General features: G+C 37.9%; 2 long non-coding RNA genes across 4 annotated transcripts; both read left to right on the top strand.

Moving 5' to 3' along the window:
- The first annotated feature begins 234 nt into the window (after positions 1 to 234).
- LOC126597768 (uncharacterized) lies at positions 235 to 9,759 on the top strand. 3 transcript variants are annotated; one of them, XR_007614319.1, is made up of 5 exons: positions 235 to 646; positions 730 to 7,391; positions 7,475 to 7,808; positions 8,512 to 8,570; positions 9,561 to 9,759. It is a non-coding gene; the product is annotated as an uncharacterized LOC126597768 (long non-coding RNA). The 3 variants fall into 3 exon arrangements; XR_007614320.1 differs by having other exon boundaries at positions 236 to 889; positions 995 to 7,391; XR_007614321.1 differs by having other exon boundaries at positions 237 to 1,063; positions 1,767 to 7,391.
- LOC126597769 (uncharacterized) lies at positions 8,588 to 9,386 on the top strand. The gene is made up of 2 exons (XR_007614322.1): positions 8,588 to 8,687; positions 8,737 to 9,386. It is a non-coding gene; the product is annotated as an uncharacterized LOC126597769 (long non-coding RNA).
- Positions 9,760 to 10,999: the final 1,240 nt, after the last annotated feature.

The following is a 10,999-nucleotide window of genomic DNA, read 5'->3' as shown; positions in this document are numbered from 1 at the left end:
GTGTTTTATCTAAACCATCTTTCTGCAAAAGATCAAGGGGTTGTTGAGGTTTGTGAATATATGAACGCATACATGCACTTGTGATATTTATTTTGAGCTAGAATTGTTATTGTACATATGTCAATATATATTGAATTGCATATGTCGATATTGGAGGCCATGGTTTTGTGTCTTGATGCATCTAATGGTTAGTCTAATAATTAACCTTTTTATTTGTTGTTATTATTAATGTCACAGCCCGTTCCAAAATATTACATTCGTGGCTGTGAATGGACGAAATTGCCCTTAAGAAATACTAAGTATGTGAAGCTCAAGTTGATAATTATCTAAGTTCCTAAGTTTTGAAAATAAAATGGAATTTAATAAGGATGGAACTTAGATTTTTAGGTTAAAATTTTGTGGTTTAGAGTTGGGGATTGGAAAAGGACCACGTGGGATCCCCATTCCTTATTTCCCTCCCCATTTCCCGTATACTGTCCTTCACACTCTCTCTCTCTCCTCCCTCACGATTACTCTCAGTTCTCTCTCCCTCTCCTTCGAACTCACACGGACCACCACAAAACCATCCTAAATCTATACCAACGACGAATCTAACACCACCATTGGAACCCTGAAGACTTCACGATCACGATGGTATCCATTTCAAGTAAGTTTTGCTTCGGAAAACCCTAGTTTCAAAGTTCCCGTGAAATGGTACTGTTCATGATCTTTTAAATGGTTACGATTTAGGCTAAAACAAGATCACAGAGAGCTTGGTGAGGTCCCAAGGAAGCTCGGAGTGCTTCGTTGGAAGTTTTTGGACGTAAGAACACGGAGATCGACAAGTTCAAAGTTTGGCCGGAGCTTTCGAGGCTTTTTCCGGCGAATACGCGGCGCGTTAGGAGTCGAGGTAGGTATCAATCTCTTCGTCTCGTCAAGTACTACAACTTTCCTTTTTGTTTCACTCAATTTCGTTGAGTATTGAAGAAGTTATACTCATTTGAAAAATACCCAGTTTCCGGCGACCTCCGAGGCTTTCGAGGCAGTTTCCGGCCAAACCACGGCGAACTAGGTGTTGTGCAAGGTACCATTCTCTTTGTATATTCAAGGGCTACAACTTTCGTTTTTGAATCACTTGATTTCGTTGAGAAATGACAAAGTTATGGCAATTTGAAAAACTGCCCAGAAAACGGCCGCCGGAAAAACCAGTCCGGCGACCCAAGGAAGAAGAAGGTGCTACAGTAAAAAATAAAATAAAAATGAAAATAAAATTATTTTAAAAATATGTCGACGTCCGTGACGTCGAGTAGATCACTGTGGTATATTCATATACCTAAATTGAACACCGTATGAGAAAGTTATTGAGGATTGTTGGTTAGGTGTTCAAATAACGTTTTATAGTTTTCACATTTAGGTGAAAATGTGAATTGATGATCCGACCGTTGGATCATCACCAAACTTTGATACGTTGTAATACGTAATATTTGAGGATTATTGGAACTTACGGATTGGGAATCCGAGTTACGGATCTTCCGGAATTGGAATTGTAAGTCCATAATATAAAATGTTAACCGTCACTTAGTTTTGGAAATTGACGGAGATCCGACCGTTGGATGGTAATGAAATTTTAGGATGTTGTCCTAGAGGTATAATGTGGACCTCTGGAAGTTATGGATTTAAAATCTGAGTGGCAGATCTTCCGGATCGATCAACGTAGTGACGTATTTTATATAAGTTATGTATTCTATCGATATGAATTCTGAGCCTGGATTTGATTACTATTCTAGGCGGCGATCGTCATGACGCCTTGATGTGTGGTGCTAGGGAGTTGTTGGACGAACTCCAGGTGAGTGGGCAGTTTTGTTTTCCGTATATATATATACTTGACGTTTCCCAGAAATTGAATTGAAATGAAAATATGTTTAAAATGAAATGCATATGAGTTATGTGGAAAAAACGGGAAGTGAAATACCATGCATAGAATTGATATGAAAAGTATATAGAAATGTGAGTTGAAATGCCATGCATGAATTAATATATGATGCATATGTATGAATTGGTGCGGTGGACGCACAGGTAAGAATTGATTTATGATGCATATGTATGAATTGGTGCGGTGGACGCACAGGTAAGAATTGATTTATGATGCATATGTATGAAATGGTGCGGTGGACGCACAGATGAGTATTTAATTACTGTTATGATGATGATGATATATATTGAGCTCAAATCCTGCACCATGGTTTAGTGCTTATAGTATTCACCGCATCGCACGCTCGCCTTGGATCCAAGTAGATGCTAGTCGTACAGTCCACGCGGAGTGGGTACGACAGACCAGTCGCGAGAGTGTTAGTGAGATTCCGACTGGTGGGTGACCTTAGATTATGTGCACAGATGATTTATGAGAAGCACTAGAGCGTAACTTGTGTGCAGAAGGCCGGACGGGTCACAGAGGTGACTCCGGTAGAGTGATAATGATAGATTTTGAGCTCTAGGTTCAACCGTATAGGGCTATTAGAGGGCCTACGGTTGATTACTTTCTTGCACCTGATATGATTATGTTGATGCATTCATACCTTATTACTGTTGAGATGATGTGGCATGGCATAATTAATATGAGAAATGTTGAGATGACATGGCATGGCATGATTGATAAAGAGATAATGTTGAGATAGTAAAAATGAAGTTTTGAGAATATATATGTATATTTATATTTTACATTTCTGGGAAAGTATACAGGTTTTACGGAGAGGGGTTACAACGTTTTGAGAAATGTTTGGATTTGGAAAAGAATTGTTTTACTGACCCACTCAATTTTGGTTTTGCGCCCCTCCAGGTTCAGGAATCACAAAGGTGTGGTGACTACGAGGAATTCGACGGTGTTCTGACAGATTGGACAAAATTAGGACTCACCTTCGGGTGTATCAATTTAAATTGTATCTTAAAGCTTCCGTACTGTGCAAATGGTTACGTCACTCTCACGTGACGGCCAGCATGCCCTCCTTCGGGACGGGGTGTGTCAGTTGGTATCAGAGCATGGTTGCAATCTTGGACATCTTGAGAAGTTTCTAGTGAATTCTGTCAGAACTACACCGCCTCGTAGCAAACCACGTAGTTAGAGGAACTTAGTCTCCTTGATTTAGCGGGTTAGGGGAAACTATTCTTATGGTGATTCAGTATATTAGAAAAATGGACATTTTAAGACGGGTTATGAGTTGAATTTGAATCACTTAAGAGAAATGATGAACCTGAGGGAACAAAGTGACGGATTAACCAATTGGAAAAGATGTTTCGGAATATGCAAGTCAAAGGAATCTTCCTTCTGACAAGGGGTCGAGACGACTACCTGGTTTTGGTTATGAATTTGTATCCTGGTGGAAACAGGAGTATGAATTGTTGTCACCAGAGGAATCAGTCGATTGAGAATTGTTTAAGGACTTGTTTAAAGGAAAAGTTTATCCCTCCGGCATTTATCAATGGTAGTAAACAAGTGTTTACAAATATGAGACAAGGAAGGTGATGATCGAGGGATATTATAGAAAGTTTTCAGACTTGCCTCGTTCCATCCAGATATTGTTGTTAATTTGGTGGAGGTGTTATGTTGTTTTAAGCTGGGTGACAAAAAGGGAAGTGGTAATTTGGGTGACCACTATCCATTGTACTTCTTACCAGGAATATACGAGATGCTGTTGAGTCTTGAGGACTCTGAGAACATGAGCAACGAGAATAAAGAAGAATAAGAAATGAATGGGAATTAAAAGAAGACGATAAAGTTAATGATTCGTCATATCAAGGATATAGAAAGATTCAGAGCTTCGAAAGAAGTGAAGCTAGAGTTAATTCTTCCAGCTGAGGTTTTAATGTCGCTGGTCAGAATAAAAGTGATGGATATACTGGTAATCCCAGATATTTGAGACAAGGTGTCTCGAGTAAAGGAAATGTACCTTGTGCAGCAGGTACAAAAATTAACACTTTGGGAAGTGTGAAATTAATGAATGTGTTTATGTGAACAGAGGGGACACAGAATTGTGAATTGTCCCTAGAATCAGTTGTACTCAATAATTTTCCATGATATCATAGTGTCGATTCAGAAGAGTTATAAACTTAGTAGTTTGGTCGGATTGACTGTGAGTACAGAGAGATTTGATGAGTTATATGTTCAGCCGTACAGGCCACGAGAAGTGGATTCGATTGACACATGCGAAATTTATGAGTTATAGGCTCGGCCGTACCGACCACGCGGAGTGGATCCGGCCGACGTATTATTGAGATAAGAGTTGAATCTACCGTATTGGTCATTCTAGTTGACTTCGGCTGATATATTTCTTATTATGTATGTTATTACCTAGAGAGTAGTAAATAAATGTAGTTGAGACGAGTGTATGTATTTTGCATTGAGTGACAAAATAGTAATGTTATATCTTTGTGAGTGGTTGCCTACTTATCGAGACAACGATGATTTATCAGTATTGCGGGCTGCAGACCGTAATATTAATAACTCATTCGTGGATTCGTTAAGTAAGTAAACCGGTAGATTATTTTGTACTTATTCAGAATGCTTAGTAGTAATAGAGTATGTATTGTGTCGGTTAAATTATTTCCATTAGATTGGTTGGTTATAATTGTGACAAGACGGAATGTTAAGGGAAACCAGTACTTTCCATCGATCTGGATGACCAGAGATTACTTTTGTAAGTATGCAAAGTGGATTGAGTTCAGCCATTATTTATGCTGTGAGAGCAAAGAGATTGTTTTCGAAAGGCTGTCAAAAATACTTAGCTCATGTGGTGCTAAATGATGTTGTTTGGAGTAGTGTGAATAATGTCGAAAGAGTTAGACTTTTCTTGATGTCTTCCTTGAAAGTATACCTGGATTGCCTTCAGGCAGAGATATGAGGTTCACTATTGAATTGTTGCCAGGTATAAATTTATGTTAAAGATTGGTTCATGATGAGTTAAGGGAATTGGAAATTCAGTTGAGAGAATTGGTTGATAAAAGTTTTATTCAACCTAGTACAACACTTTTGAGGAGCCCCAATTTGTTGGTGAGGAAGAAAATGGATCTTGAGGTCTGTTTATTATCAATTGAAGATTATGAGTAACGTTGTTCCTAAGATTGTTTTTCTGGACTCGTTATAGTTTTTATGAAATTTGGTGATGCTATATGGATACTCATGCTGTTTTATGAATTATTGGATGAAGTATTCCAATAATGCCTTGATAAATAGATATCATTTTCATTGAAGATATTCTGGCATATTCTGAGCCAGAGCAGAGCATGTAAACGTATTAAGTCGGTAGAACAAAGATTGGAAGAATGTCGATTGTATGCTAAGTTTAGCAAATGCGAATGTTGGATGAATCAAGCAGCATTTCTGGGATATGTTATATATTCTTAAGGTATTCAAGTGAAACCTTAAAAGGTAACAGAAATTAAAATTTGGAACAACCACGAGTCGTAATTGAGATTTGGAATTTCTTAGCTTACCAGGCTATCTTGGATGGTTGTGAAAGATTTTTCAGTCATTGCTTTGTCATTGACGAGACTGTTGAGAAAAGAGGTCATGTATGAGTGGGAAGGAAATTGTGAGCAAAGGATTCAACAACTGAAGTATTTCCTCACTCATGCACGTATTTTGGTATTCCTAGAAGATAGTGGTAATCATAAATTTTTAGTGATGTTTCTTGAATGGTATTGGAGGCATGTTGATGCAAATGTTAGGGTGATTGCATACGTTTCACGATAAATGGAATCTCATAGGATGAATTACCCTACTGGTGATTTGGAAGTCACGATTACCATTCTTGCTGTGAAGTTATGGAGACATTATATTTTAGTGGGAATGCAAGATTTTTTTTTACGAATCCAAAAAGTCTTCAATATCCATTACTTGGAAGGAATTTGATATGAGGCAGCGAAAGTGAATTGTATTGCTTAATGAACATGATTGTACGATCAGGGTGATCGTAAAGTTTGTTCTAGCTGAAGCACTTGGTGAGAAGACTACATTAAGATTAATATCTGGCACGTTTGCCAAGAGTATCATATTGTGGATTGAAAACCAACGGAAGAAAAATTAAGAATGGAAGATCGAGAAGAAGTTATACTTGTTAAATTTCAAGTTAGGCCTATTTGGTAAGGTCGTACTCGAGACTCAAATGCTTGACGAAGGAATTCAATAATTAACCGAGGCAGAATTGGATGGTATGTTTATGCAAGAGAATGGGACGTATGTGCCAAATTATGTGGAATTAAAGAAAGCAATTTTGACGATGTACACTGTTAAGTTTTTGAGTATGTTGGTTACTTCTAAGTTTTGGATAGCGTACAAGAAGCTTGGTTACCAAGTTACCTTATAGTACACCTTTGTGTTGGACAGAAGTTGTCAAAAGAGTTCTTGCGGGCCCTGAGACTATGGATGAGTCTCCTCAAAATATTCAGGTGAGTAAGTTAACCTGAAAGTAGCCAGGAATGACAAAAGAGATTAACAGATGGATATGCCACTAATCAAGTGTGTAAGGTAAATGGTTTGATATTTTTGGAAATTTCACCATGAACAGAAATAGTAAGATTCAGAAAGGGAGACAAGATAAGTCTTGAACACATCAGTCCGTTTTGATCATTAAAGGAATCGACGAAGTTGCATACAAGTTTGTGATGCCTTCAGAATTGGCTAAGGCACATAATGTATTTTGTGTTTGATGCGTTGTCACTAGGTGGCAGATTTGTCACATGGGATTATGGTGTAACTATTGAGAATTAAATTGGATTCGACTTGATAAGGAACCAAGGACGACTTTGGATTGGAAAAAGAAGGTCCTGAGAATTAAGACAGAGTAAGTAGTAAAAGCTTTGTGAAGGAAATCATTCAGTAGAAAAGTATGTGGGAGAAAGAGAATCGGATGAGAGAGATTTACCCGAAGCTATTGTTGGAGTATGGTTGATTTAGTTGGTTGCTGGAATTTCGGGGACGAAATTCTATAAGGAGGGGAGATTGTCACAGCCCGTTCCAAAATATTACATTCGTGGCTGTGAATGGACGAAATTGCCCTTAAGAAATACTAAGTATGTGAAGCTCAAGTTGATAATTATCTAAGTTCCTAAGTTTTGAAAATAAAATGGAATTTAATAAGGATGGAACTTAGATTTTTAGGTTAAAATTTTGTGGTTTAGAGTTGGGGATTGGAAAAGGACCACGTGGGATCCCCATTCCTTATTTCCCTCCCCATTTCCCGTATACTGTCCTTCACACTCTCTCTCTCTCCTCCCTCACGATTACTCTCAGTTCTCTCTCCCTCTCCTTCGAACTCACACGGACCACCACAAAACCACCCTAAATCTATACCAACGACGAATCTAACACCACCATTGGAACCCTGAAGACTTCACGATCACGATGGTATCCATTTCAAGTAAGTTTTGCTTCGGAAAACCCTAGTTTCAAAGTTCCCGTGAAATGGTACTGTTCATGATCTTTTAAATGGTTACGATTTAGGCTAAAACAAGATCACAGAGAGCTTGGTGAGGTCCCAAGGAAGCTCGGAGTGCTTCGTTGGAAGTTTTTGGACGTAAGAACACGGAGATCGACAAGTTCAAAGTTTGGCCGGAGCTTTCGAGGCTTTTTCCGGCGAATACGCGGCGCGTTAGGAGTCGAGGTAGGTATCAATCTCTTCGTCTCGTCAAGTACTACAACTTTCCTTTTTGTTTCACTCAATTTCGTTGAGTATTGAAGAAGTTATACTCATTTGAAAAATACCCAGTTTCCGGCGACCTCCGAGGCTTTCGAGGCAGTTTCCGGCCAAACCACGGCGAACTAGGTGTTGTGCAAGGTACCATTCTCTTTGTATATTCAAGGGCTACAACTTTCGTTTTTGAATCACTTGATTTCGTTGAGAAATGACAAAGTTATGGCAATTTGAAAAACTGCCCAGAAAACGGCCGCCGGAAAAACCAGTCCGGCGACCCAAGGAAGAAGAAGGTGCTACAGTAAAAAATAAAATAAAAATGAAAATAAAATTATTTTAAAAATATGTCGACGTCCGTGACGTCGAGTAGATCACTGTGGTATATTCATATACCTAAATTGAACACCGTATGAGAAAGTTATTGAGGATTGTTGGTTAGGTGTTCAAATAACGTTTTATAGTTTTCACATTTAGGTGAAAATGTGAATTGATGATCCGACCGTTGGATCATCACCAAACTTTGATACGTTGTAATACGTAATATTTGAGGATTATTGGAACTTACGGATTGGGAATCCGAGTTACGGATCTTCCGGAATTGGAATTGTAAGTCCATAATATAAAATGTTAACCGTCACTTAGTTTTGGAAATTGACGGAGATCCGACCGTTGGATGGTAATGAAATTTTAGGATGTTGTCCTAGAGGTATAATGTGGACCTCTGGAAGTTATGGATTTAAAATCTGAGTGGCAGATCTTCCGGATCGATCAACGTAGTGACGTATTTTATATAAGTTATGTATTCTATCGATATGAATTCTGAGCCTGGATTTGATTACTATTCTAGGCGGCGATCGTCATGACGCCTTGATGTGTGGTGCTAGGGAGTTGTTGGACGAACTCCAGGTGAGTGGGCAGTTTTGTTTTCCGTATATATATATACTTGACGTTTCCCAGAAATTGAATTGAAATGAAAATATGTTTAAAATGAAATGCATATGAGTTATGTGGAAAAAACGGGAAGTGAAATACCATGCATAGAATTGATATGAAAAGTATATAGAAATGTGAGTTGAAATGCCATGCATGAATTAATATATGATGCATATGTATGAATTGGTGCGGTGGACGCACAGGTAAGAATTGATTTATGATGCATATGTATGAATTGGTGCGGTGGACGCACAGGTAAGAATTGATTTATGATGCATATGTATGAAATGGTGCGGTGGACGCACAGATGAGTATTTAATTACTGTTATGATGATGATGATATATATTGAGCTCAAATCCTGCACCATGGTTTAGTGCTTATAGTATTCACCGCATCGCACGCTCGCCTTGGATCCAAGTAGATGCTAGTCGTACAGTCCACGCGGAGTGGGTACGACAGACCAGTCGCGAGAGTGTTAGTGAGATTCCGACTGGTGGGTGACCTTAGATTATGTGCACAGATGATTTATGAGAAGCACTAGAGCGTAACTTGTGTGCAGAAGGCCGGACGGGTCACAGAGGTGACTCCGGTAGAGTGATAATGATAGATTTTGAGCTCTAGGTTCAACCGTATAGGGCTATTAGAGGGCCTACGGTTGATTACTTTCTTGCACCTGATATGATTATGTTGATGCATTCATACCTTATTACTGTTGAGATGATGTGGCATGGCATAATTAATATGAGAAATGTTGAGATGACATGGCATGGCATGATTGATAAAGAGATAATGTTGAGATAGTAAAAATGAAGTTTTGAGAATATATATGTATATTTATATTTTACATTTCTGGGAAAGTATACAGGTTTTACGGAGAGGGGTTACAACGTTTTGAGAAATGTTTGGATTTGGAAAAGAATTGTTTTACTGACCCACTCAATTTTGGTTTTGCGCCCCTCCAGGTTCAGGAATCACAAAGGTGTGGTGACTACGAGGAATTCGACGGTGTTCTGACAGATTGGACAAAATTAGGACTCACCTTCGGGTGTATCAATTTAAATTGTATCTTAAAGCTTCCGTACTGTGCAAATGGTTACGTCACTCTCACGTGACGGCCAGCATGCCCTCCTTCGGGACGGGGTGTGTCAATTAAATTAATGGTTTGATATTAGACTAATGAAGCATTAATGTATGTGTCACAATCAGTTTTGAGGCAAGAAACTATTATTTGTAATTTTTATAAGGATTATCTTGAATGCAACTTGTGTATTTGTAATTATGAAATATTGGTTTTGAGGTTTCTTGGTTTGAAGACATTTATATGTTGTCTAACATATTCTAAGAGATACTAACGTTCATAATTTTTTACGGGAATTTGTGTTGAAGAGATACGGGCCGATAACTTTTGACGATGATTTGGGTTTGGCGAACTTGTAACACTGGAGATTTACTTCAATAATCTGCAATATTACGGGATCCATGTGAATCTGGAGTGAAGGCAATCTACATGGACGGTTCTCAAGCATTGATGGATAGTTTGTTTCGTTGATGTGGAGTTGAGGAATCTCAGTTCGGTTGACTAATACGGGTCCAGTGATGCATTCGGGTAACTCATTTCACTGTTTCATGCATGATTAATTGTTCTCTTATATGCATGATTATAGTGTGATGAGATAGAGCATGATGAATTAGAGCTTTTGTTATTTCGAGTATGCTTGTTTATTTATATATATTGTGAAGGCATGATTAAACTCGAAATCCCTATATATATGCCAACTTGTGATTTATGTGAGATGTTTGAAATCATCTTTTGATGCATTAAAAAAAAAAATTAGTGTAGCATTTGGTCTATATATAGTCTTCTGTTTTTAGTAAAGAGTCTAGTTATGATTAAATTGGTCTTGTTAGAGGATAAAACTTGTTCATATACAACACCTATCATTCTCCTTTGTCTGTTTGGTGTTGTGACATATACAATGAATATCAGTTTGGGATAGAATTAATTTGACTACACGTGTACCCCATAAATTGATAATGTCTAGATGAACTTTGGCAAGTATGCTTAATGACTAAGCGGTTCTAAATATTTAACTAATGGATGCCATTGTATCTATTTATAATACATATAACTAGATGCATCGGTTTTGGTTTGAGTATCATGTAGGGACTTTCTTGCTAATTGAAGTGTTTGGTTTTGAGTTTTTGTATATATAATTGACTGGAAAAGATTTTGTCTCTTGGGAATTTTGGCCATTAATTTTCTGATCAAAATGGAGAACTTTGATTGTTCTATTAGACATGGCCTATATTTTGCTCATTGTTGAATTATTTATCCTATTTAGGATGATTGATATAATCGTCATTCAAATTATGGTACGTTTTATTGATTGCCTCAAGTGAA

Source organism: Malus sylvestris, chromosome 13, assembly GCF_916048215.2.
Source record: "Malus sylvestris chromosome 13, drMalSylv7.2, whole genome shotgun sequence".
NCBI classification, from domain to species: domain Eukaryota; kingdom Viridiplantae; phylum Streptophyta; class Magnoliopsida; order Rosales; family Rosaceae; genus Malus; species Malus sylvestris.
This window is presented reverse-complemented; position numbering and strand designations above follow the sequence as displayed.